We start from the raw sequence: 27,408 nt of genomic DNA, 5'->3' as shown, positions 1-27,408 counted from the left end.
ATACGCGTAAAAATTAATAGGTTCAATTCTTGAGAACATAAAAAAAAAGACCTTAATTTGATCTTTATTTTGCCTTAAAAAGAAATCTCGCAGTGCGAGCAGAAATGCCAGCTCTTTGCGGTATAAATGTCTTTGTTTTTCTCTCTCTCCGTGGATCTGCGGTTGTCCACAGACGCGAGATCGTTTTCAAACAACAATCACCTTTGTGGGGGTGGGGGGGGGGGGGGGGGGCGGGGGAGGTCGAGTTTCCGCACGATATCCGCCCAGATAACAGCTGGATCTGGGCAGGATTAAATGAAATAGTGCAAAAAGACCGCGGAATTTATAAGCGAATGTGAGTTTACACCCATAATGAGCACTTTATGCCCGAGTATTTGTGATCTCTTACGCTGGTTCCAAGTCATTCCACTGCTGGAAGTTTCCCCAGCCCCCTGACCCACGCTCTCAGACAGTCGCACTGATAGACTCTCACTGTCGCGGGCAGAAGCAAGGACCCTGTCCCAAGCAGATCGCATTCTGATGGTGGCAAGTCGATCAGACAAGACACAAACAGAGCTTCTTAATTCCTAAATTGAAGAATGCATTAGCAGTCTATTTATCATAACAGTGCAGGATGAATGCATTACAGACTCTCACCATATTCTGACCATAATACACACACATTTATATATACACATTCAAACACACACATACTCTCTCTGTTCCCCCTCCCTCTCTCTCTGTTCCCCAGACCAGTGACAAGGATGGCACTTAAGAGACGCAAAGGGGAAACGAAAAGAACAGGAGACAAAAGGGACAACCGTGGCTTTGTCTATACAGGAGCTGAACCCTGAGCCCTCCCTCCTACTGTGACACTTGCATTCAAGAGCGAGTCTGCCCTCGCAAGGCTGGACAAAGACATTTATTAAAAAGAATTCAGTCTAAGATCACATGGGCTCTCACCTTTGGCTGGGGTGGGGTTTTGTTTTTCCGTACAATCTGTAGAATCCTGCCGACCCCCCTCCCACCGCCCCCCTACACCCCCACCCCACCGCCAAAACAAAAAAAAGATTCAAATCATCCGTCGCTTCTGACGACTTCAGGTCTTTGGAAAAACGCATTCTAACTTTACGCGTACTCTCTTTTTGTCTCTCTCTCTCTCTCTGTCTTTCCTTTGAACGCTGTCCTGAAACGCTCATCACATCTGGGTTAGTTGGAAGACTTTCAGCCCCAAGTTCAGTGTGTTGTAATGTTTGGATCAGGCACACGTCTGCACACATCTGGAATCCAGCAGCCTATAGCCTTTATCACAACTAACAATTAGTCAGCAATAGCTCAGGAACCCGACTGAAGAACAAAGGTGGAAATAATACAGCGCCTGGGTCACGTACAGACCCTGACCGGACTCTCGGTGACTCACCTTCCTTGGGGCTAATTATGGCATGTCAGTGTAATGAGACATATTCCACTGTTGAATTCATAATCGTAAGTAACTCCTTGTTAAGTCAGGAAGGGGAAGGGGGGAAAGGGAGGAGGAGGGGAAGGGGGAAAGGATGGGAGGAGGGGAAGGGGGAAAGGATGGGAGGATGGGAAGGGGAAAGGGATGTAAGGAGGGGAAGGGGATGTAAGGAGGGGAAGGGGGAAAGGGATGTAAGGAGGGGAAGGGGGAAAGGGATGTAAGGAGGGGAAGGGGGAAAGGGATGTAAGGAGGGGAAGGGGGAAAGGGATGTAAGGAGGGGAAGGGGGAAAGGGATGTAAGGAGGGGAAGGGGGAAGAATGGGGAGAGGGAAGTTTAGAAAAAGAGAGCCAGACAGGCAGAGGGAAAGTCTTGTAACCCATGATTGAATGAAGAGTTTCCCTGTCAGTGGAGCAGGGCTAATGACAGGGTCACACCTGAACTTTTTTTGCCATGTCTGAGAGCAAATCTAATTGAGCAGCTGGCTGGCGATCAATCCTTAACTGCTGCTGGAGACTCAGCGCGGACCGAGGCAGTTTTATAGTTCACACCATCAGAAAATATTCGGCTCTGTCCCATCGCAGCTAATGCTACCAGGTCCCCCGGAACGGAAAAACCCTTTACCCCTGAACTTCATTTGCTCATACGGTTTGAAGGCATTAATCAACATAAACCACAGTCAGCAATGTTCTGTTACAAATTAAAATCTATCCCAAGTGCAGCATTTTTAATATCAAAAAGATTCTTATGGCGCTTATTTTAACTGCAAGTTACCTGCACCCAGCGCGATGCTGCCTCTATATTGTTTAATGTAAAGATGAACAAGTGTCGCCCATGAGCTACTCCCTGCACTGGAAAGGCAAATAATCACAGCCACGCTGCAGTCGGATGCAGAGAGCTGGTGTGTTAAATGTTTAAACACACACACACACACATATATATATATATATATATAAAGCGCACTCGGGAACTTGATTATTAGGTAGAAATGGCCCCGGTTCATGAGCTGAAGCCTCTGCAAATACCGACCGTGAGGGAAAGCGAGAAACAAATAATTCATTCCACACAAAGCCTTCGGTCACCGAGTGCTTTCTCTCTCTCTGAATCCCCCTCACCTTTTCTCTCTCTCCCTGAATCCCCCTCACCTTTTCTCTCTCTCTCTTTTTCCCTCATCTTTTCTGTCTCTCTCTCCTTTCCCCCTCACCTTTTCTCTCTCTTTTTCCCTCACCTTTTCTCTCTCTCACCTTTTCTCTCTTTCTCCCTCATCTTTTCTCTCTCTCTCTCTCCCTTACCCTTTCTCTCTCTCTGTCTCCCCTCTCTCCCTCAGCCTTTCTCTCTCTCTCTCTGTCTCCCCCTCACATTTTCTCTCTCTTTCTCCCTCACATTTTCTCTCTCTCTCTGTCTCCCCCTCACATTTTCTCTCTCTCTCTCTCTCTCTCTTTCCCTCATATTTTCTGTCTCTCTCTCTCCTTTCTCTCTTTCTCCCTCACCTTTTCTCTCTCTCTCTTTTCCCTCACCTTTTCTCTCTCACCTTTTCTCTCTTTCTCCCTCATCTTTTCTCTCTCTCCCTCACCCTTTCTCTCTCTCCCTCACCCTTTCTCTCTCTCTGTCTCCCCCTCATCTTTTCTCTCTCTCCCTCACATTTTCTCTCTCTCTCTCTTTCTCCCTCACATTTTCTCTCTCTCTCTCTTTCTCCCTCACATTTTCTCTCTCTCTCTTTCTCCCTCACATTTTCTCTCTCTCTCTTTCTCCCTCATTTTCTCTCTCTCTCTTTCTCCCTCACATTTTCTCTCTCTCTCTCTCTTTCTCCCTCACATTTTCTCTCTCTCTCTCTCTTTCTCCCTCACATTTTCTCTCTCTCTCTTTCTCCCTCACATTTTCTCTCTCTCTCTCTTTCTCCCTCACATTTTCTCTCTCTCTCTTTCTCCCTCACATTTTCTCTCTCTCTCTCTTTCTCCCTCACCTTTTCTCTCTCTCTTTCTCCCTCACATTTTCTCTCTCTCTCTCTCTTTCTCCCTCACCTTTTCTCTCTCTCTCTTTCTCCCTCACATTTTCTCTCTCTCTCTCTTTCTCCCTCACATTTTCTCTCTCTCTCTCTTTCTCCCTCACATTTTCTCTCTCTCTCTCTTTCTCCCTCACCTTTTCTCTCTCTCTCTCTCTCTCCAGCCCCTATGCTAACAAATCCCGGGTGCCGAGTAGACGCATCCATCATACACCTGCCTTCAATTAGCGGCACCGCAGTCAGATCGATGAAATGCAATAAGAAAAGCTTTGCATTTCTGTACTTTATTAATTCGCTGACTCGCCCCAGCCATGAACGTGACAGCAGAGATTAAACATTCAGGGGACTGGGCTGGGAGAGGGAGAGAAAAGGGGGGAGCTGGACATTGAACAAAGGGACATGCTTGAAAGAAAAAGGGGATTCTGCAATGTAGAGAGCGAGACAAACACACCAAAAGAACGCGTCTCCCTCAGAGTCCCATGAGTTAGAGCTGCAGGGAAGGAAGTTTAAAATCTCCACTCGGGTCCGGATTTCTTTACCATCGGTTTTAAAGTGAAGCCCCCTCTGGGGGTTTGCCTGACGGGCGGGGAAATTAAACCTGCAGCGAACGCAACAAAAATCCATCTGGGTGTAATCTCTCTTTATCCTTCTCAGCATCAATGTCAAATTGCTTGATAACACTATCAATAACCTGTTCATAGTCTCTCCCCACCCACTCCTCCCCCGAAAGAAACGCAATCCTCCAGACCCCCCCGGGGGGGGGGGGGGTTTGAAATGAACAAGGTAGCAGATCAGAGTTATTTTTTTAAAAATAGGTGTCGGGAGAACCAAAGTATAAATAAAATAAACGCAGAATGCCTGTCTATATTTACACTTAACCCCCGAGTTCACGTTTCACCTATTGATCTCATGCATTACGATTCAGACTCTTAATAGCAGCGACATTGGAGACAAGTGGCAGAGAGACAGGGCGGGTGCATATTCCATATTCCTTCAAACACACTTTCAACATTTCTTTGTCTTGATTGGATGGGGATGGGGTATTATTCATGACAGAATCTATTGCTCGCTATCTGTCTCCATCTCTCTGCATTTTTTTCTTACTCTTTCTCTCCGTCTCTCTGCTTCAATCGCCTCTCCCCACCTCTCCCTCTCTGTCCCACCGACTCCCATTGCCTCTGCCATCTTTCTCTATCTGCCCTCCAGCTTCCTTGCTCTCTCTGGACCCATAAATCTTCAATTCTTCCTCCCTCCTTAGCTCCCTCTCCCTCTGTGTTCTTTCTTGTCACTGTTTTCTTACCATCTCTCTGTTTCTTCCTGTCTATTTTTCGCTCCCTCTCTACTTTTCTCCCCAATTCTCTGTTTCTCCATCTCTCACTCTTGCTGTTTCTCGCTGACCCTTTCTCCCTCTCCCCCATTTCACCAAGTTTCTCCTCGTCTCCCTGTCGCTATCTCCCTCTTATTTCTCTCCCCGTTTCTTTCCCTCTCCCTCTGCTCCTCCCCATCTCTCTCTCTCTGTTTCTCCCTATCCTTTTCTTTATTTCTGCTCAATTCTCTCCCTCCCCCTTAAACTATTTCTCTCTCTCTCTCTCTGTCACTTGGTAAGTTCCCAGAAATAAACTGCCCTTCATTTGATGGGCGAGTTTTTTTTTGGACTGCTTCCAACAGTTTGTATTGTTTTAATTTTGAATGACAGAAACGGTACATTTGTTTTTCACTGCGATACATTAATAAAACAAACGACAACAACACCAGCCGCGGGGCTGGTCCAATGTGCAGTGCGGAGATCTCACGAACGCTCCTCTGGAACCTCGCTTTTAAAGGCAGCCTGGCCAACACTGGCCGACCCCAGACTGCAGCGGGGATGGTCCGGACACTGACTGCATCGCTGCGGAGTATTTGAGAGGCAGCCGTGCAAGAGAGAGAGAGAGAGAGAAAGCCTCATTGACCTGGCAGGAATGCGCTTAGGGAGGCTGATTTATCATGTCTGCCGCGTTTGGATCAGTCGGGGTGGGGAGGGCTGAAACTCACACCACACCGCTCTTTGTAACAACACAAAAGGCCGACGAATCTATAATTCTGGTTTAACTAGTCTCCTGCCCTCAAATATTGTGACAAACGCAGGCAAAAGGCAGGCTTGTTACTAAGCTGCCACAGAGAAAACCTTTCCAAGCAGACCATCTGGTGCAGGGACTCTCCCTTTCCAATCTTGCCTCTGCCAGGTCACTCAGATGCCTTCTTAATATCCTTGCTGGGGTTCACGTCTCCCGGCTTATGTCTTTTCTCTCTCTCTCCCTCTCTCTCCAGCGGACAATGGCTAACAGGGGCGGCATTCATCAGGAGATTCAAGTTTATGTGAGAACCATCTCATCTCCTGACCCCCATTTGCATTTGAATCACTGATAAAATGTGAAAGTGAAAAGCTGGTCTCGGTGGGTGAGGGACATCATGGAGAATAACGTGCTGCCGCAGACCGAACGCTCTGGGACTGTCTGTCCCTGCTGTTTAACAGAGCTAATCCTTTAGCCGTGAGCAAACAGGATAATATATATTTATTTTTTTACAAGACTGCGTCCTCCAGCTCTGCCTCTGCTAGTTTCAACTCTGCCCCAGTTGGCGACCAGTAAATGTTATTTATCTTATTTTCTGTTAGATGGAGAACAGTAAACAGACTGTGGGATAGGAGGTGGATGGGGCGAAATGCAGCACCCAAATGGTTAAACAGGTCGCAGTGAAAGCTACTGTAAGTGGCAAGGCAGTCGCACCACTTGTACAAAAGAGCAAGAGCCTCCCGAAGCTGCTCCCATATCACACTCCTGATGGAAGAGTCCCACACACAATTATTACTGCAGCTATCTGTGTGGCTCACCTAGTTAACCACAGGTAGCACGGTCCTACACTGTGTGGCCATTACACCCTCAACAAGCTCCCAGAGTGTTTCCTCTCACACAGACTCACTCTCACTCTCTCCCTTTCATGTTCTCTCACACTCTCTATCTCACACTGTCTTACACACACATTTTCTCAATCTCTCACCGTCTCACTCTCATACTCTCAGTCTTGCACACAATTTGTCACTCATTCACTAACACACACTCACACATTCCTTCACTGTCACACACTCACACTCTTACACACACACACACACACACACACACACACTCTTTTTTCTGTATTCGCCTTACCACATAAGGAGGGGGTGAAAGGTCACTGGCCTTATTTATATTTCCAAACACAGGCAAAACCTGGCTTCCTCCAATTCTTCACCTCCAGCTGTTGGCCAACCAGCATTAAACATGAAACAACGGAAAAGGTCCTTTTGGTTTGAACACTAACATAAATTTCCTGAGCTTTACAGAAACGGGTGTCAAATTAGGATGTAAAACAATTGAATGCTGCCACATCCTCAGGTGTAGTTGGGAGAAGAAAGTTTGGGCGTATTAAGATGAACTGTCATTGGCACTGATCTCTGTAACCTCCTCCAGCCCCACAACCCTCCGAGATCTCTGCGCTCCTCCAATTCTGGCCTCGTGCGCATCCCCGATTTTCATCGCTCCACCATTGGCGGCCGTGCCTTCAGCCGTCTAAGCCCCAAGTTCCAGAATTCCCTCCCTCAACCTCTCCGCCTCTCCACCTCTCTCTCCTCCTTTAAGACGCTCCTTAAAACCTACCTCTTTGACCAAGCTTTTGGTCGCCTGTCTCTTTATGTGGCTCGGAGTCAAATTCTGTCTGATTACGCTCTTGTGAAGCGTCTTGGGACGTTTTACTATGTTAAAGGTGCTATATAAATGCGAGTTGTTGTTGTTGAAATTTAACTTCTTTACCCAGAGTGTGGTTGAGGCGAATAGTTTGGATGCATTTAAGGGGAAGCTAGATAAGCACATGAATAGAAGGTTATGCTGATAGGGTTAGATGAAGAGGGGTGGGAAGAGGCTCGCGTGGAGCATAAACACCAGCACAGAGTTGGGCTGAATTACCTGTTTCTGTGCTGTAAATTCTATGTAATTCTCTGTAAAGACCAGATACCAAAGCCCCGGTCTTAACCCAATCCCGGCGAGAATAAGCTGGGTTCGGGTCGGATGCCTGTTTTACAGCTCGCTCAATTTTTCACTGCATTGACACCGGGCATGGTGTGAAACAGGCACCTGATCCGTACTCCCCGCCCTGCTCTCGTCGGGTGGGTTAGGTTAAAATTGGGGCTCAAAAGTCTGATTTTCTTAAAAAAAAAACAGAGCTCCATCTTTTTTCACCCCGACTGAGATGGTCTGATTGGCGATATCTTAACGCTGGCATGACCACGTTTTTATTTTACATGGGGTAACGCTGTTCAAGTCAGTTCCTGGAAAGTTTTGTGGTCATTATCTCATTGCTGTTTGTGGGATCTTGCTGTGCGCAAACTGGCTGCCGCGTTTCCCACATTACAACAGTGACTACACTTCAAAAAAATACTTCACTGGCTGTAAAGCGCTTGGGGACGTCCTGAAGTTGTGAAAGGCGTTACATAAATGCAAGATCTTTCTTTTCTTTATCTTATATTTACGACTGAAGAAAGACATTTCTTTTTGTTTGTTTTTAAAATCACAGAAAAAAATCTCTCGCTGCAGATTCCAGCAGTTTTAATTTAAGAAGCAACTAAACTGTGCGGAAGTTAAAGGGCCGGATGTAGGAAAAAAATGTAAATGCAAACTTTGAATTTTTTTTTAAAATCAGCTCATGACTCCAATACCTATGAATATAGAATCCATCTGAGTGCTTTAGATATTCATTCACCGCACACAGAAGAGAAAATGGAAGAAAGTGCAGTTGATTTATGCTGGAGTCTAACCCGAAAGCACTTGCTGTCTCCTTGCCTCTCATTCATTACGGAGACAGAAGACTGAGCAGGTCAGGAGCTGACAATGAATTTCAATGGCCTGTCACAAAGGCCATCCCACAATGCCAAAAGGAATTTTCTAAAGAAAGATCTCTTGCCACCCAGATATATGCTCCGCTATCTGATCTTCCTTTCAGCCATTTGCAGATTCAGCCTCCCTCCCTCCCTCGCATGGTAACCTTGAGGGCCAAATGGGACAATTAAACAGGTTTTGTTTTTCGAATGTTTCCTGAAAGACATCGCCTTGGTCGGTCTATCTCCTGGCTGCCAGGACCCAGACTGGGAAATGATCTGTTGTGTTGATTGAGCACTCGCTGAGGGGCACGGTGGTGAAAGAAGGGCAGATGCCTCTCAAGCCTCCTCTACCTCAAAACCTTGCTACCGAGACACCAACCCCAAATGCTTGGGCCAAATCAGAGAAAGTCTGCGGATTGACCTATTCATCTTCATCAGAATTTCGTTAGGCAAGGGCATCAAGGGTTACGCAATCAAAGTGGGTAGATGGAGTTAAGATACAGATCAGCCATGATCTAATTGAATGGCGGAACAGGCTTGAGGGACTGAATGGCCTCCTCCTCTTCCTATGTTCCTATCTTGTTCTATCAAATCAGTTTGACTGACTGTAATCAAAAGTAGTAGTGCCGAGGGACACCAGTGACTGGCATTGGATGGAGCGTATTTTTCCAATTAGCTCCCCTCTTCTCCTGAAAGATCTGACTTTCGCCGGGGTACAGCTCCACAGGAGCCAGGAGCTCTCTGGTGGATCGCCCAAGGACCCTTCTTCATGGGGAGTCAGCCATGGCTCAGTGGGTAGCACTCTCAACTCTCAGTCAGAAGGATAAAATTCCAGGCCATTATCCCTCGCTAATTTTGAATCCTTGAGTAAATGACTTTACATTTCAGTTATGTGGAACGACCAGAGAAGCTGGGATTGTTCTCCTTAAAGCAGAGACGGTTAAGGGGGAGATTTAATAGAGGTGTTCAAAATCATGAAGGTTTTTGATAAAGTAAATAGGGAGAAACTGTTTCTACTGGCAGGAGGGTCGGTAACCAGAGGACACAGATTTAAGGTAATTAGCAAAAGAACCAGAGGGGGATGAGGGGAAAATTTTTTACGCGGTGAGTTGTTATGATCTGGAATGCACTGCCTGAAAGGGCGGTGGAAGCAGATTCAATAATAACTTTCAAAAGGGAATTGAATATATACTTGAAAAAGAAAAATTTGCAGGGCAATGGGGAAAGAGCAAGGGAGTGGGACTAGTTGGATAGCTCTTTCAAAGATCCAGCACAGACACGGTGGGCCGAATGGCCTCCTTCTGTGCAATATGTACACCAGCGAAAGTCAGCACTTTCAGAAGAGGGGAACTAATTAGAAAAAAAACAGTCCATCAAATGCCAGATAAAATTCATACAGCAACCCCAACCGTTGTCGTGGTGATGCATTTACAGATGTTTGGGTTAAACTGACTTGCAAGTTGACACAGCCCCTTTAAATGCTGCCTCGCTGTTCTGGCACGGTAGTAAAATAATTTCCTTTAAACAAATAATGAAAATGCTCAAGAACAACAACAACAACAACAACAACTACTTGCATTTATATAGCGCCCTTAATGTATTAAATCATCCCAAGGCATTTCACAGGAGCGATTACCAAACAAAATCTGACACTGCGTCACATAAGGAGATATTAGGACAGGTGACCAAAAGCTTGGTCAAAGAGGTAGGTTTTAAGGAGCGTCTTAAAGGAGGAGAGAGAGGCGGAGAGGTTTAGGGAGGGAATTCCAGAGCTTAGGGCCTAGGCAGCTGAAGGCACGGCCGCCAATGGTGGAGTGATTAAAATCGGGGATGTGCAAGAGGCCAGAATTGGAGGAGCGCAGAGATCTCGGAGGGTTGTAGGGCTGCAGGAGGTTACAGAGATAGGGAGGGGGGCGAGGCCATGGAGGATTTGGACGCAAGAATAAGAATTTTAAAATCGACTGGACCAATAGTAATAAAGTAAAAGTATTTGTACTCTTTTGCTTATCATTTTTGCAGATGCATAATAAATAAATATAAAAGACTGTACCCTGTGAAGTTCTGGACTGTTTGCTCCTCATAGCCAGATGTCCAACCTTTAGCGAATCAAATAATTTCATCAGAGAAAGACTCTCGCTTGCTAGCTGAAGGCTTGCCTGTCACACATTCTCACATCAATTCCACAAACTGTCAACAACAAAACTAATTTTTCTGGATGCGTTGTTCTTTATTTGCGGGGGGGGGGGGGATTTCTCTGTCTTTCTGTCGACTCGTTGTTCTTTCATGAAGCTCCCTGTACCAGGGAGAGCACTCATCAATCTCCATGGCTGTGCGTTAGCTAACACATCTCACTCCATTGCAAAGTACCATCAGCGACAGGCAAGGGACAGTTTAACACCTGCTCTCCTGCGCTCCCCATCACTCCAGCACTTGAGAGACAATTTTTGAAAGCGTGCACTGTCTGGTTCTTTCTAGCGAGGCTTGATTGATCTGCAAGTACCGTGTGTAATTGAGAACCCCTCCAGTATCAATGCTCTCTCTCAAAGAAGAAGAAGAAAAGAAATAGTTTTGTAGTGTCAGCTCGTTTAAGAGAGGACTGGTGGTTTGCAAAGCAACCAGAAAGGGGCATTTATACATTTCAATAGTGACCAAAGACTCCAATGTTAAACTGGAATTCAGGTTTACCAAGTACCAGTGTCAAAAAAAATTCCACATAATCCGACTGATGTTGCAGGATGACAGACTTTAAACATTTTATGGATTGCAACACCATTTTTGAAAATATTTTTCTCCTCTTCTCCCCTGAACGTGCTGACACTGCTCCTTTGCCCAAGCAGCTATTCTTTATGTGAGAGACTAGACATTGAGAGCCCATGGGCGATTTGACCATGGAGTGCATTACAGCCGAGCTCGATCCTATCCTCACCAGCGTTCACATGCGCTTTGTGGCTCAGTGGGTAGCACTCTTATCTCTGAGTCAGAAGGTCGTGGGTTCAAGCCCCACTCCAGAGACTTGAGCACAAAATCTAGGCTGACGCTCCCAGTGCAGTACTGAGGGAGCGCTGCACTGTCAGAGGTGCCGTCTTTCGCTTGAGACTTTAAACTGAGGCTCCGTCTGCCCTCTCAGGTGGACGTAAAAGATCCCATAGCACTATTCGAAGAAGAGCAGGGGACTCCTTGCCGATATTTAACCCTCAACCAACATCACCAAAACAGATTATCTGGTCATTATCACATTGCTGTTTGTGGGATCTTGCTGTGTGCAAATTGGCTGCCACATTTCTTACGTTACAACAGTGACTTTACTTCATTGGCTGTAAAAGCATTTTGGGACATCCTGAGGTTGTGAAAGACACTACAGAAATGAAAGTTCTTTCACAAGTTCTTTCTGTTGGCCTCACTGTTGCACTGAAGACAAAGATTGACCTCCAGCAGCGTGTAACCCTGGCTGATTTTCCCCGCCCTAGTTAAGGGGCATTGAATCTGATTGTTGAGCCTCCACAGCAGCAGTCACGGATTGGCTCCGATAACTCACCACCGATTGCAGGTTAGACCTGAGATCATCTGTTCACATCATAATCTGCACCTGCAAACCTCCCGAGAGATCTCAGCAAGTTAGCAGAGCCTGCGCGTGCACGTACTCGCACATACACGTACTCGTACACACACGTACTCACACACACACAGAGCCACGTGCATTCACATGCGCGTGCGAAGGATTGACTGACTGATTGAGGCACACTGCCAGCCCTATTGCTCTTCTTTAGTAAGGACGTGTGCGTTGCTTATTTCCACTAAAACAATGTTCCTTTTTCTTTTCTTAGCTGCAGTCCAAGGGGGTGAGATACCGTGGAAAGGATAATGAAGCTGATTGTGAGAAATGGAAGGCCAACAGTATCACAGGACAGGTACTGTATTAGAAGGATCTCACCCACGGTGGATCATTGGCAAATACATCACACCCCATTCTCTCCAATAAGCTGCAGATTCTATGTTATATAAACCACAGATTATGTCATACGTGGCCCAGAATTTTCACTATGGGCAGAGTTTGGAGCTGAATGTGGTGGGTTTTAGAATGTGTACTGTTTGCACCTAACGGTCAGCTCATTAGCATAGCTCTGGGTGTAGATTTAAACTGAGGCCAGTGAGGTATGGTGACTGCGCAACACTCCTGGCAAACCTTCTGTCATGCACTTCATACTGTGCTTCCGAAGAAACATAGAATCTTACAGCACAGAAGGAGGCCATTCGGCCCATCGTGCCTGTGCCGGCTCTTTGAAAGAGCTATCCAATTAGTCCCACTCCCCCCTGCTCTTTCCCCCGTAGCTCTGCAATCTTTTCCCTTTCAAGTATTTATCCAATTCCCTTTTGAAAGTTATTATTGAATCTGTTTCCACCGCCCTTTCAGGCAGCACATTCCAGATCAGAACAACTCGCTGCGTAAAAAAAACTCTCCTCATCTCCCCCAAGTACCTCTTGCCTGTTTGAGGTGGGCACTTCTGCGTATATATACACGTATATATATATATATAATACAAACACATACATTTATATTAGATATTCTACATGATATTGACTGCAGGCCTACCTCAGCTTTGTTCATTCCCTCTGGTTCAGCACTGACACACTCCATTATATTGATACTCCTGTTAATTCAAAGTTGCTTAATTCAAATTACTGGGTAATTTAAATGTTTTACTACAAACATTTTACTGAATTAATAGGATTAGCCTGCAATCAGCTTCTTCCTACATTATAAATTTACACAGAACACCCCCATTTTTTTTTTGTCAAGCAGTTTGAAATATCCAGTAATTGCAGTTAAGCAATGTGAATAAGGCAGATACAAGGTTTTTGGTGACAATAAAAATATAAATGAATAGATAATTTGAATTAATGCAACGTTGAATTAACAGGAGTATCCTGCAGTGTTCTGTCAGCCTTGAACCCCTCCTTCTTTTATTCCTTTTTATTAAATGTGGTTTGAAAGCTCATTATTCAGTGTAAATTCAGCATATGACTTGGGTGGTAAAATGTACATATACACACAGACAAATTACAGAGAATGTACAGCACAGAAACAGGCCATTCGGCCCAACTGGTCCGTGCTGGTGTTTATGCTCCACACGAGCCTCCTCCCTCCCTACTTCATCTCACCCTATCAACATATCCTTCTATTCCTCTCTCCCTCATGTGTTTATCGAGCTGCCCCTTAAATGCATCTATGTTATTCACCTCAATCACTCCTTGTGGGAGCGAGTTCCACATTCTCACCACTCTCTGGGTAAAGAAGTTTCTCCTGAGTTCCCTATTGGATTTATTAGTGATTATCTTATATTTATGACCTCTGGTTTTGGACTCCCCCACAAGTGGAAACATCTTTTCTACATCTATCCTATCAAACCGCTTCATAACTTTAAAGACCTCTATCAGGTCACCCCCTCAACCTTCTCTTTTCTAAAGAAAAGAGCCCCAGCCTGTTTGGTCTTTCCTGATATTGTACCCTCTCAGTTCTGGTATCATTCTTGTAAATTAATACACCATCAAGTACAAAAGCAAACAGAGATACAGAATAGACAGAGGCAGACTCACATGTTCACACTCAGACACACACACATTCACACTCAGACACACACTCACATGTTCACACTCAGGCACACACTCACTCGCACGCTCCCCCACAAGTACCGCAGTCAGCTCCACATTTGTACGTCTCAGTGGCTTCAGGAAATTCTTTGACAAATTGCTGCTGTTGACACCATTGTCTACGCTCTGGGAGGCCTCAATCCCACTGTAATAAGCACATCTCTCATGCTCTGACAGCACACGCTGCTCCAAAGCCCCTCCAGCCTGTGATAGCAGTGCAGCAACACCCGCCCCATCAGGGCCCTCTGTTCTGGCCAAGGTTTTACACTGTCAGATTCATATTTCTGACAACCCTTAACGTGATTGTCTGCTGCTGACATTGTTTTTCAATAACAGGCTTCGTCTTTTCTTGGAGGATCATCTCCATCCAAATATATTGGGCAGAGAGCTCTCTCTTTGTCGATGAGCAGCAAACGAGAGCAGGAGCTGGACAGCCAGTGGGGTGGAGGTAAATCGGTGAGATAGTGAGTTCACCTCTGGGACTCAGGTTCAAACCCAGCCCAGACTGACTGGCAGAAAGTCTCCTTTCTCCCCCGTTGTAAGGCTCTTACATGACACGAGTTGGAGACTCGTACACCCTGGTCCCTCGCCCCAACACAAAACTGCACTCTGAGAAGACATAGAATCATACAGCACAGAAGGAGGCCATTCGGCCCACCCTAAACATTCACTCCCTTCACCACCGGCGCACAGTGGCTGCAGTGTGTACCATCCACAGGATGCACTGCAGCAACTCGCCAAGGCTGTGCCGGTTCTTTGAAAGAGCTATCCAGTTAGTCCCACTCCCCTTGCTCTTTCCCCATAATCCTGCAAATTTTTCCCATTCAAGTATTTATCCAATTCCCTTTTGAAAGTTACTATTGAATCTGCTTCCACCGCCCTTTCAGGCAGCGCATTCCAGATCATCACAACCCGCTGCATAAAAAACAATTCTCCTCATCTCCCCTCTGGTTCTTTTGCCAATTACCTTAAATCTGCGTCCTCTGGTTACCGACCCTCCTGCCAGTGGCAATAGTAACTCCCTATTTAGGCTATCAAAACTCTTCATAATTTTGAACACCTCTATTAAATCTTCCCTTAACCTTCCCTGCTCTAAGGTACCATTCTATTCAATCTCTCCTGTACACCTCTCCAAGGCTTTGACATCCTTCCTAAAGGGTGGTGCCCAGAATTGAACACAATACTCCAGCTGAGGCCTAACCAGTGATTTATAAATGATTAACATAACTTCCTTGCTTTTGTACTCTACGCCTCTATTAATAAAGCCCAGGATCCCATACGCTTTCTTAAGCGCCTTATCACCTAGTCCTGCCATCTTCAAAGATTTATGAATATGCACCCCCAGGTCCCTCTGCTAACCTAATCGAGCTAAATCCTGTCCTAACCAATGTCTATTTGAGTGCACGTCTCACCAAAACCCTTCTGAGATCAGCTACCACAGTGCAGTTCAGGGATCAAATCTACGACGGTTCTGGCCCATATGCCTCATTTCCGCCCTAGGTTTGGGATGCTTCTGGTTTTCCAGTTATTAATTTTAATGGCCGAAAAATTGGGAATGCCCCAAATCGGGTGCATGGACATCTATTAAAACAAAGAAAGATCTTGCATTTATATAGTACCTTTCAAGACCCAAAGAGCTTTACAGCCAATGAAATACTTTTGAAGTGTACTCACTGTTGCTATGAAGGAAACCCAGCAGCCAATTTGCACACAGCAAGCTCCCACACACAGGAATGTGATAATGACCAGATAATCTGCTTTAGTGATGTTGGTTGACGGATAGATATTGGTCAGGACACCGGGGAGAACTCCCCTGCTCGTCTTCAAATAGTGCCATGGATCTTTTACGTCTACTTGAGAGGGCAGACGGGGCCTCAGTTTAACGTCTCATCTGAAAGACGGAATCGCCAACAGTGCAGCACTCCCTCAGCATTGCACTGGAGAGTCAGTCTAGATTATGTGCTCAAGTCTCTGGAGTGGGACTTGAACCCAGAACCTTCTGACTCAAGATAAGCGTGCTACTCACTCAGCCTCTGAATAGCGTTCCTGACATGTGAGACTCCAGCTATGTGCCAAGTCCCAGACAATTTACCCTAATATGTCCCTGGATCCTGGACACCTCCTGACTCCCCAAAGCCTTTCCACCATCTATAAGGCACAAGTCAGGAGTGTGATGGAATACTCTCCACTTGCCTGGATGAGTGCAGCTCCAACAATACTCAAGAAACTCGACACCATCGAGGACAAAGCAGCCCACTTTTTTTTTTAGTTCATGCGATGTGGGCCAGCATTTATTGCCTATCCCTAATTGTCCTTGAGAAGGTGGTGGTGAGCCACCTTCTTGAACCGCTGCAGTCCATGTGGTGAAGGTTCTCACACAGTGCTGTTAGGAAGGGAGTTCCAGGATTTTGACCCAGTGACGATGAAGGAACGGCGATATATTTCCAAGTCGGGATGGTGTGTGACTTGGAGGGGAACATGCAGGTGGTGTTGTTCCCATGTACCTGCTGCCCTTGTCCTTCTGGGTGGCAGAGGTCGCGGGTTTGGGAGGTGTTGTCGAAGAAGCCTTGGCGAGTTGCTGCAGTGCATCCTGTGGATGGTACACACTACAACCATGGTGCGCCGGTGGTGAAGGGAGTGAATGTTTAGGGTGGTGGATGGGGTACCAATCAAGTGGGCTGCTGTGTCCTGGATGGTGTTGAGCTTCTTGAGTGTTGTTGGAGCTGCACTCATCCAGGCAAGTGGAGAGTATTCCATCACACTCCTGACTTGTGCCTTGTAGATGGTGGAAAGGCTTTGGGGAGTCAGGAGGCGAGTCACTCGCCGCAGAATACCCAGCCTCTGACCTGCTCTTGTAGCCACAGTATTTATGTGGCTGGTCCAGTTAAGTTTCTGGTCAATGGTGACCCCCAGGATGTTGATGGTGGGGGATTCGGCAATGGTAATGCCGTTGAATGTCAAGAGGAGGTGGTTAGACTTGCTCTTGTTGGAGATGGTCATTGCCTGGCACTTGTCTGGTGCAAATGTTACTTGCCACTTATCAGCCCAAGCCTGGATGTTGTCTAGGTCTTGCTGCATGCGGGCACGGACTGCTTCATTATCTGAGGGGTTGCGAATGGAACTGAACACTGTGCAATCATCAGTGAACATCCGCATTTCTGACCTTATGATGGAGGGAAGGTCAGGCTTGATTGGTGCCCCATCCACCACCCTAAACATTCACTCCCTTCACCACCGGCGCACAGTGGCTGCAGTGTGTACCATCCACAGGATGCACTGCAGCAACTCGCCAAGGCTTCTTCGACAGCACCTCCCAAACCCGCGACCTCTACCACCTAGAAGGACAAGGGCAGCAGGCACATGGGAACAACACCACCTGCACATTCCCCTCCAAGTCACACACTATCCCGACTTGGAAATATATCGCCGTTCCTTCATCGTCGCTGGGTCAAAATCCTGGAACTCCCTAACAAACAGCACTGTGGGAGAACCTTCACCACACGGACTGCAGCGGTTCAAGAAGGCGGCTCACCACCACCTTCTCAAGGGCAATTAGGGATGGGGCAATAAATGCCGGCCTCGCCAGCGACGCCCACATCCCATGAACGAATTTTTAAAAATCAATTATTGCCCATTTACGAACATATGAACATACTCTGCAAACAGGCACTTGTGGCTTGCAAACCAGTAATTTCTGATGACCATGCACCTCTATCCACATCTATTTAAAGGGACAGACCGCAAAACGATGTAGAAGAAAAATTGCACTGTGTAAGAATGCGTCAAGCTATTGGGGAAACGCCTCCATTAAAATATAGAGAAAATAATCACAGGTGAATGCATTATGCCCCAATATGGCTCAGCACTACACCCCATTCATTTCCTTTTACATTAAACAAGGCATCACCAGCAAGAATTTCTAGCTTGCAAACAGAAAAATAAATCCTGGTGAGTACAACCTCCTACATCTCTGTTCATTGGACCTGACATCACAGTTAAGTTGCACTCAACAGCAACAACTTGCATTTATTGAGCGCCTTTAATGTGGTAAAATGTCCCAAGGTGCTTCACAGGAGCGTAATCAGACATAAACTGAGCCAAAGAAGGAGACATTCGGACAGGTGACCAAAAGCTTGGTCAAAGAGGTGGGTTTTAAGTTGGATCTTAAAAGCGGAGAGAGAGGCGGAGAGGTTTAGGGAGGGAATTCCAGAGCTTGGGGCCTAGACAGCTGAAGGCACAGCCGCCAATGGTGGGGTGAAACCGTAAAACCTTTGCTTCGGTTTTCAGACAGTTCCCCCCCACTCCTGCCAAGCAAAGCATCAATGGGACAATGTCAGAAAAGGGGCATGTTTAGCTTCGGGCCCTTTGGAAAATCGGACGGGGTGGATAACGGGCGTCCAATCCGATTACGCCCGATTTACGACCCTCTCCCCCGCGAAGTTGAAAGTGCTAAATGCCCACTCTTTATGTCTGAGACGATACAGCGACAGTCGACAGGCTACTTCTCCTGAAGGTACAACCTGACCCTGTCCTCAACGACAGCCCCCACTGCACGAACCCCGGCTGATATCTTTCCCCGTCCCTAGCCCAGAGTGCCCAACTGTAGCGCAACTGAGTGCTGCCTTCGCTAAGACCAGATGGCCTGGCACAGATTCGCGACGGAACCTTGGATCTTCTGGTCTGCACGGCTTTGGTGCAACCCATCGAGTTACGTCGGGTCTACAGCACAGAAACAGGCCATTCGGCCCAATAGGTCTATGCCGGTGTTTATGCTCCACGCGAGCCTCTGCCCTCCTTACTTCATCTCACCCTATCAGCATGTCCTTTTATTCCTTTCTCCCTCATGTGTTTATCTTGCTTCCCCTTAAATGCATCTATACTATTCGCCTCAACTATTCCTTGTGGTACCAAGTTCCACATTCTCACCACTCTTTGGGTAAAGAAGTTTCTCCTCAATTCCCTATTGGATTTATTAGTGACTATCTTACATTTATGACCCTCAGTTTTGGACACTCCCACAAGTGGAAATATTTTCTCTACGTCTACCCTATCAAACCCTTTCATTATCTTAAAGACCTCTATCAGGTCACCCCTCAGCCTTGTAAGAACGTAAGAAATAGGAGCAGGAATAGGTCATACTGTCCCTCGAGCCTGCTCCTCCATTCAATAAGATCATGGCTGATCTTCTCCCTCAACTCCACTTTCCCGCCCGGTCCCCATATCTCTTGATTTCTTTAGAGTCCAAAAATCTATCGATCTCAGCCTTGAATATACTCAACAACTGAGCACCCACAGCCCTCTGGGGTAAAGAATTTCAAAGATTCAAAATCCTCTGAGTGAAGAAATTCCTCCTCATCTCAGTCCTAACTATCCAACCCCTTATCCTGAGACTATGTCCCCTGGTTCTTGACGCTCCAGCTGGAGAAAAGAGCCCCAGCCGGAGAAAAGAGCCCCAGCCTGTTCAGTCTTTCCTGACAACATTGGACGGTGCCATTGCCCATCAGGGGAAACTCCTCACTGGGAACATTTTGACCAAAGGAAGGGAACTTTGCTGAAGAATACAAAAAAAGTTGATGAACGGATCTGTCCCACTTTGCAGTTGCCTCTTCCCAAAGGAAAGAGGGAAGCTCAAATTTCACAGTCCTGGACACATGAGAAACCAAATCAGCTTTCTCCCCTGAGGGGGCCCAGATTTGGCTGCAGCACAGGCTGACCTATTTATTAAAGTACATCAATGAAATATTATTTTAAAATACATTCTGAAGGTAAAGTCAAACCATCTGGATCACTGCAGGAGTCAACAGAGAATTCTCCGGTTTCCCTGTAATGGCTCCATTTACAATAATCTATCATAATTAAGCTTTCAGGTTGATTCCTTGTTCTCTGAGAGTCATTTTCACCACCCACCCCCCCCCCCACTCCACAACGAGAAAAAAAAGGGCATCTTGTCCTAGACAAAACCACCGATCTCAGCCAAATTCAAAGTGGGTAGTTTGTAGTTGCTAACCACGTATCCAAGGTATTTTCTCATGCCCAAAAACATGCAGCAAGCTGCATCGGACATGGGACTCAGGGGCAAGTCAAGTAGCATTAACGTACCTAGAATCATATGGCACACAAAGAGGCCATTCGGCCTATCGTGCCTGTGCCGACTCTTTGAAAGAGCTATTCACTTTTTCCTACTTCCCCTGCCCTTTACCCATAGCCCTGCAAATTTTTCCTTTTCAAGTATTTATCCAATTCCCTTTTTAAAATTACTGCTGAATTTGCTTCCACCGCCCTTTCAGGCAGTGTGTTCCACATCATAACAACGAGCGGCGTTAAGAAAATTCTCCTCATCTCCCCTCTGGTTCTTTTGCCAATTATCTTAAATCTGTGTCCTCTGGTTATCGATCTTCCTGCCAGTGGAAACAGTTTGTCCTTATTTACTCTAATCAAAACCCCTCATAATTTTGAGCACCTCTATTAAATCTCCCTTTAACCTTCTCTGCTCTAAAGAGAATAATCCCAATTGGGACTAGCTTAGTGGTATAAACTGGGCGACATGGACATGTTGGGCCGAAGGGCCTGTTTCCATGTTGTAAACTTCTATGGTTCTATTCTATGCTCTAGTCTCTCTTCTTTCTCTTAGGAACAGAAGTGGGCCAGTCGGCCCATCGAGACTGCTCTCTCATTTTGTTAGCTATAGCATCTCTTATCCCCCTCTTCTCTTAGTCCCTATTCACAGCCATCCTCCCCGTGAACTGTTGCAAGCTTTTTCTCATTTGTTCTCCCAGCATAGAGTGCGAGAAAGCAGGAACAGGCTACTGAGACAGGACTATTCCATCATTCTCTATTCAAACATAGCAGGGCCTATCATTTTAATGGAAGACTTTTGTTATCTCTATGAATGCTGAGATAGCCCCACCTCCGCAGCGTTCACTTGCTTCATCTTCATCTCCAGCCACAAAAATCAAGAGAAACATCAGATATTATTGGCGCAGAGAGGCATCAGATCATAATCCTGAGTGGGAGGACAGAAGATTGTAATCTCACTGGTGAGACTCCTGCCAAACGTTGGAATGTTGGTAACCTTGTGATATTCGAGCCTCATCCAGCATATTAACACTAATATTCAAGCAGCCTGAGGTATTCAGTGCTTCGATGGGTTGTATTGCAGTTTGTGTGACTCTGATTATTCCTGTTTAGCTGGACGGATATGTATTGCAAACAAGAAAACTAACACAGATTCCAATACAACATTGATAAAAAGAACTCATCTGGCCACAACTACCTAATACATTAAGTCACATAACGTGCAAACAAGCTTTACGATAATGACTGGCAGTGAGATCAGAATACATTATACATTGCTAGTCAGCATGGATTTGTTAAAGGAAAATCGTGTTTGACTAACTTTGATTGAATTCTTTGATGAAGTAACGGAGAGGGTTGATGAGGGTAGTGCGGTTGATGTTGAGTATATGGACTTTCAAAAGGCATTTGGTAAAGTACTACATAATAGACTTGTTAGCAAAATTAAAGCCCATGGGATTAAAGGGAAAGTAGCAGCGTGGATACAAAATTGGACAGGAAGCAGAGAGTAGTGGTGAACGGTTGATTTTTAGTCTGAAGGGAAGTATACAGTGGTGTTCCCCCGGGGTCAGTATTAGGATCACTGCTCTTTTTGATATATATTAATGACCTGGACTTGGGTAATGAGGGTATAACTTCAAAGTGTGCAGATGACACAAAACTCAGAAATGTAGTGAACAATGTGGAGGATAGTAACAGACTTCAGGAGGACATAGGCAGACTGGTGAAATGGGCAGACACGTGGCAGATGTAATTTAACACACAGAAGTGTAAAGTGATACAATTTGGAGGAGAGGCAATATAAATTAAATGGTACAATTTTAAATGAGGTGCAGGAACAGAGACCTGGGGGCGCATATACACAAATCTCTAAAGGGGGTAGGACAAGTTGAGAAAGCTGTTAAAAAAATATATAGGATCCTGGGCTTTATTAATAGAGGCATAGAGTACAAAAGCAAGGAAGTTATGCTGAACCTTTATAAAACAAAGGTTAGGCCTCAGCTGGAGAATTGTGTTCAATATTGGGCACCACACTTTAGGAAGGATGTAAAGGCCCTAGAGAGGGTGCAGAAGAGATTTACTAGAATGGTGCCAGGGATGAGGGACTTCAGTTATGTGGAGAGACTGGAGAAGCTGGGATTGTTCTCCTTAGAACAGAAAAGGTTAAGGGGAGATTTGATAGAGGTGTTCAAAATCATGAACGGTTTTGATAGAGTAAATAAGGAAAAACTTTTTCCAGTGGCAGAAGGGTCAGTAACCAGAGGACACAGATTTATGGTGGTTGGCAAAAAAGCCAGAGGCCACATGGGGAAACATTTTTTTACTCAGCGAGTTGTTATGATCTGGAATGTGCTGCCTGACAGGGCGGTGGAAGCAGATTCAATAATAACTTTCAAAAGGGAATTAGATAAATACTTGAAGGGAAAAATTTTCCAGGGCTATGGGGAAAGAGCAGGAGAATGGGACTAATTGGATAGCTCTTTTAAAGAGCCAGTACAGGCACGATGGACCAAATGGCCTCCTCCTCTGCTGTACCTACTGTGATACTATGATTATATTGTCTTATTAAAGAGTAATTTTGAAAAAGGCAAAGAATTTATACTATTTTCTCTTTCTTTAAAAAAAAGTCCCAATTTTCTCCCTTTTTCTACCTTCCTCAAGGCTGAGATCGATAAAGTTTTGTTGGGGTAAGGGTATCAAGAAACATGGAGCAAAGGCGGGTAAATGGAGTTGAGGTGCAGATCAGCCACAATCTAATGGAACGGAGGAACAAGCTCGAGGGGCTGAATGGACTTCTCCTGCTCCAATGTTGCTCTGCTCCTGAAGATGCTGATTCTTGCTTGGGTACGGGTCCACAGATACCAATCACCTCATGGTATCTCTGCCAAGTGGTCACTCTTCATATGAACCCAGGCAGCGAGTGATGACAGACTATTCTACTGTGGGGGGTATCACAGCTGAGTCAGTACATATTCTCACCCAGTGTCCACATGTATGCACTGTCCAGCAAGGGTCACTGGATAGTGATCAGGAGTGGGAAGGCTGGTTAATTTTCCCACTTCTTAGCTCAGGGTCACTGAGCTCAGTTGTGTTACTTTGAATACCACTCCAGTGGGATGAGTTTTCATATTGTTTCTGTTATACACAGGTCTGGATCCAAATGTAATCTTGGTCCAACCACAGAATACCTTAAATTTCAAGTCCACTTCCAAAATGGGAATCTGCAATTACATTTGTGTAAATTTACATTCCATCCCCTCCCAGTCGTTAGTTAATTCTCTTCCTTTTGGTTCCTTGGATCAAAGCATTGTTCCATCATCAATGGAATCTGTAACCGGCTTGCTGTGACAGTATCCAAGATTGACTGTTGCTCCAATTTGCCTTCTCTACATCCTTGTTTTCAAATCCCTCCATGGCCTCGCCCCTCCCTATCTCTGTAACCTCCTCCGGCCCTACGACCCTCCCAGATCTCTGCGCACCTCCAATTCTGGCCTCTTGCCCATCCCCGATTTTCTTCGCTCCACCGTTGCTGACCGCACCTTCAGCTGCCTGGGCCCTAAGCTCCGGAATTCCCTCCCTAATCCTCTCCACCTCTCTCCTCCTTTAAGACGCTCGTTTAAACCTACCTCTTTGTCACCAGTCCGAAGATCTCCTTATACGGATCGGGACGTTTACCACGTTAAAGACGCTATATTAAATGCAAGTTGTTGTTGTTACAGAATGCCTGGGCTTTCCGTCTCCGCCTTCGTCTGACAGGCCAGTGAAGATCAAGGACTCGTCGTGTGAAGACAAAATAATCACAAGAACCTATTTCCTTCTATTGCCCAGTGCCATGTGTTAGTAACCCCAGCAAGTCACATAGGAACATAGGAACAGGAGTAGGCCATTCAGCCCCTCGTGCCTGCTCCGCCATTTGATAAGATCATGGCTGATCTGTGATCTAACTCCATATACCTGCCTTTGGCCCATATTCCTTAATACCTTTGGTTGCCAAAAAGCTATCTATCTCACATTTAAATTTAGCAATTGAGCTAGTATCAATTGCCGTTTGCGGAAGAGAGTTCCAAACTTCTACCACCCTTTGTGTGTAGAAATGTTTTCTAATCTCACTCCTGAAAGGTCTGGCTCTAATTTTTAGACTGTGCCCCCGACTCCTAGAATCCCCAACCAGCGGAAATAGTTTCTCTCTATCCACAACAGCAGGCAGCTGAAAAATCCAGAATGTTGGTTTGAAAAACAAATTGGAGTTGAAATTTATCTGTGCTCTATTTTAACGCACTAAATCGTATTTGTATTAAAGTCCAGTGCTCAATACTTTAATGGCATTATTAACCCATTGTCTAAAACTACCACACAGAGGAATTTCGACCCACAGACAGGAACAGCTCCCTGATTCTCATGATCCGAGCTCTTCTCTCACTAGCTCAGCCTCGAGAAGATTCATAAACCAAACGTAGCACTTACCTCTTCTAAGTTCTGTTTTTCTGAATCCGAGTTGCTTTATTTTCTGTAAAAGGAAGAAAATGTTGTGATTAAAAATTGTAAGCTGTAAGATTTCCCACCCAATGTGGCCTTGGGCCTTAGAGACCAGAAAGTCCCCAGGTTTGTGTGGAGTTAACTGATCTAACTCCACCTCAATTTTAAAATTCTCATCCTTGTTTTCTGATCCCTCCATGGCCCTCGCCCCTCCCTATCTCTGTAACCTCCTCCAGCCCTACAACCCTCAGAGATCTCTGTGCAGACTCCAATTCTGGCCTCTTGAGCATCCCCGATTTTGATCACTCCACCATTCAGCTGCCTAGGCCCTAAGCTCTGGAATTCCCTCCCTAAACCTCCGCCTCTCTACCTCTCTCTCCTCCTTTAAAAAGCTCCTTAAAACCTCCCTCTTTGACCAAGCTTTTGGTCACCTGTCCTAATTTCTCCTTATGTGGATTGGTGTAAAATTCTGTTTGATAATCGCTCCTGTGAAGCGCCTTGGGACGTTTTACTATGTTAAAGATGCAAGTTGTTGTTGTTTTTGTTGATCTCAAACGGCGCAGAAGTTGATGCACAAAAAAGTAGCCTCAGTACCACTGGGCGAGACAAATAATTTCTCCTCATCTCCCCCCTGGTTCTTTTGCCAATCACCTTAAATCAGTGTCCTCTGGTTACTGACCCTCCTGCCAGTGGGAACAGCTTCTCCCTATCGACTCTATCAAAACCCCTCAGAATTTTGAACGCCTCTATTAAATCTCCCCTTAACCTTCTCTGCTCGAAGGAGAAACAAACCCAGCTTCTCCAGTCTCTCTTCTTTCTCTTGGGAGCAAACGTAGGCCAATCCGAAGTGAAAACTGCCTGCTTGTGCGAGGCAGGCCGTTAAAACAGGACGGTGAGTACAATGATGTTGTCCTTGTTTTCCCAATGTGTTTACGTTTTGACAGCAGGGGGGGCGTTGGAAGCTACACAGGGATGCGAGCTGTCCTAGCGTTACATGTACTGCACGGTGCAGTGCTGAACCGCACAGGTCAGTCTGGGCTGAGGAAACCATTACTACAATTTTGACCTTCCTGCCTCTGGGCTGGGGATGGGAAAAACCAGGCTGGGCTCCCTCTCCTGACCTCGGCTCACCAACTTTCCACGTTTGGCCTCGAGTCTCCAGGAATTGAAGATTAATCTCCAGGACACTGCCACGTGCAAAAACCTGGCAGAAAAATCATTCTGGGCATTAAAAAAAGATTGTGTGTTTTTTTTTTCATTTTTCTTTGACTACTTTCATTTATTAATTATAAAAATATTGGAGATGGGGAAAAAGATTGTTTGAGGGACAGTCAACAATCATCCAATCGGGTAATGAAGAGTTTGCTCACTTTCCAATTGGCCGCAGGAAAGCGGGGCACCGCCAGGATGGACGTGTTGGGCGACCAATGGCGGAAGTGCGGGGGCGGGGCAGTTGGACGCAGGAGGTCATGTGATGAAACCTCCAGAAATACATTCAACCAGTGTTGGCAACCCTGTCCTGAACACTATTTGCTAACTGCAGCTGGAAGGACTGCCTGCGCACATCTTGGGTGAGGGCTGGACCAGGTTTAAGTGCGATGCCCTCCACGGTTGAATAACCAGCTGGCACTCGCCGTCATGCCTCATTCAGGAAGAACGGCCACTTAGGTGGGATGCCTCGGAGCTGCCATTGGGGGGAAACTGTCGTACCTCAGCAGGGGTCATGAGAGGAGGGCAAGATATCGGGGAGGACAAAGGTCAGACCACATCTGATCCAATAACGAGGTGAGTTGCCGCTGAGAAAGACAGATAGGAAAACCTGCAGATAACGTTTGATATTCTCTTGACACAAGAAACTTGAGGGGTTACAATGAATTTCAACACTGATCACCTTGAGACTGGACCAAGTGCCCCTCCTATTGTCAAGCTTTTTTTTAATTAGTCCTCTTGTATGAGGTATTCAGAATAATCAAATTTGGTATCTAAATATTCTAGACAAGGGTGCTTTTCCTCATCTCTCTCTCTCTCTCTCTCTCTCTGTGCTTTATCAGTGAAGAGTGACACACTGCAGTTTACAGCAGCCTGTCGCTCTGATTAATTTGGAGATATCTTTGGTTTGCAGGACCAGACAACAAATGTTTCCCTATTCAGGCAGGAGCTGCCATTCTATGCAATGTCATCTAGCTGTCAAACTGCCATCAAAGTGTAATCTTACTGTGTACACTGCTCTCCCCCAGCTGCGACAGACGGCAGCATCAGTGTGGATTGGGCTGTATGTTGCAATGGCGTCTGTGCACACATCAGATCTGAGATTAGAAGCGGCTGGGACCAGAGAACAGCCCGTGCAGTGACAATCCCTTTTCTTAAAAGAAGAGGAGCTGTTTCAGGTGCGCTCACCGTCATGTCCAGCTACTGAAACAACAGATTTCTGATTTCTTGCTCCTACAGTCCAAAATAGGCTTTAAATTCGACAGAGAGTTCGGACAGACTGTGGGTTTAAGAGGTAATTTAGGTGTAAATTGTAACAGGGGGTAGCACTCTCGCCTCTGAGTCTGAGTCAGAAGGTTGTGGATTCATGTCCCACTCCAGAGGCCGACACTCCCAGGGCAGTACTGAGGGAGTGCTGCAATGTCGGAGGTGCCGTCTTTCGGAAGAGATGTTAAACCGAGGCTCCGTCTGCCCTCTCAGTGGACATAAAAGATCTCATGGCATTATTACGAAGAAGGGCAGGGGAGTTCTGCCTGGTGTCCTGGGCCAATATTTAACCCTTAAACAGATTAACTGGTCATTATCGCATTGCTGTTTGTGGGATCTTGCTGTGCGCAAGTTGGCTGCCACGTTTTCTACATTACAACGGTGACTACACTTCAAAAAATGTACTTC

The 27,408-nt window shown here is 45.9% G+C and overlaps 2 long non-coding RNA genes across 2 annotated transcripts in view; one reads left to right on the top strand and one right to left on the bottom strand.

Moving 5' to 3' along the window:
• Positions 1 to 27,408, bottom strand: part of LOC137301285 (uncharacterized) — a 130,793-nt gene that overhangs the window by 61,188 nt on the left and 42,197 nt on the right. The window contains exon 3 of the long non-coding RNA XR_010958259.1: positions 24,514 to 24,556. This is a non-coding gene — a long non-coding RNA (uncharacterized lncRNA). The remainder of the gene's footprint in view (positions 1 to 24,513; positions 24,557 to 27,408) is intronic.
• LOC137301284 (uncharacterized) lies at positions 1,418 to 23,992 on the top strand. The gene is made up of 3 exons (XR_010958258.1): positions 1,418 to 1,464; positions 12,150 to 12,233; positions 23,769 to 23,992. It is a non-coding gene; the product is annotated as an uncharacterized lncRNA (long non-coding RNA).

This window comes from Heptranchias perlo, chromosome 33 (assembly GCF_035084215.1).
Source record: "Heptranchias perlo isolate sHepPer1 chromosome 33, sHepPer1.hap1, whole genome shotgun sequence".
In the NCBI taxonomy this organism is placed as follows: Eukaryota; Metazoa; Chordata; class Chondrichthyes; order Hexanchiformes; family Hexanchidae; genus Heptranchias; species Heptranchias perlo.
Note: the sequence above shows the minus strand (reverse complement) of the source record. Positions and strands in the feature narration are given on the sequence as shown.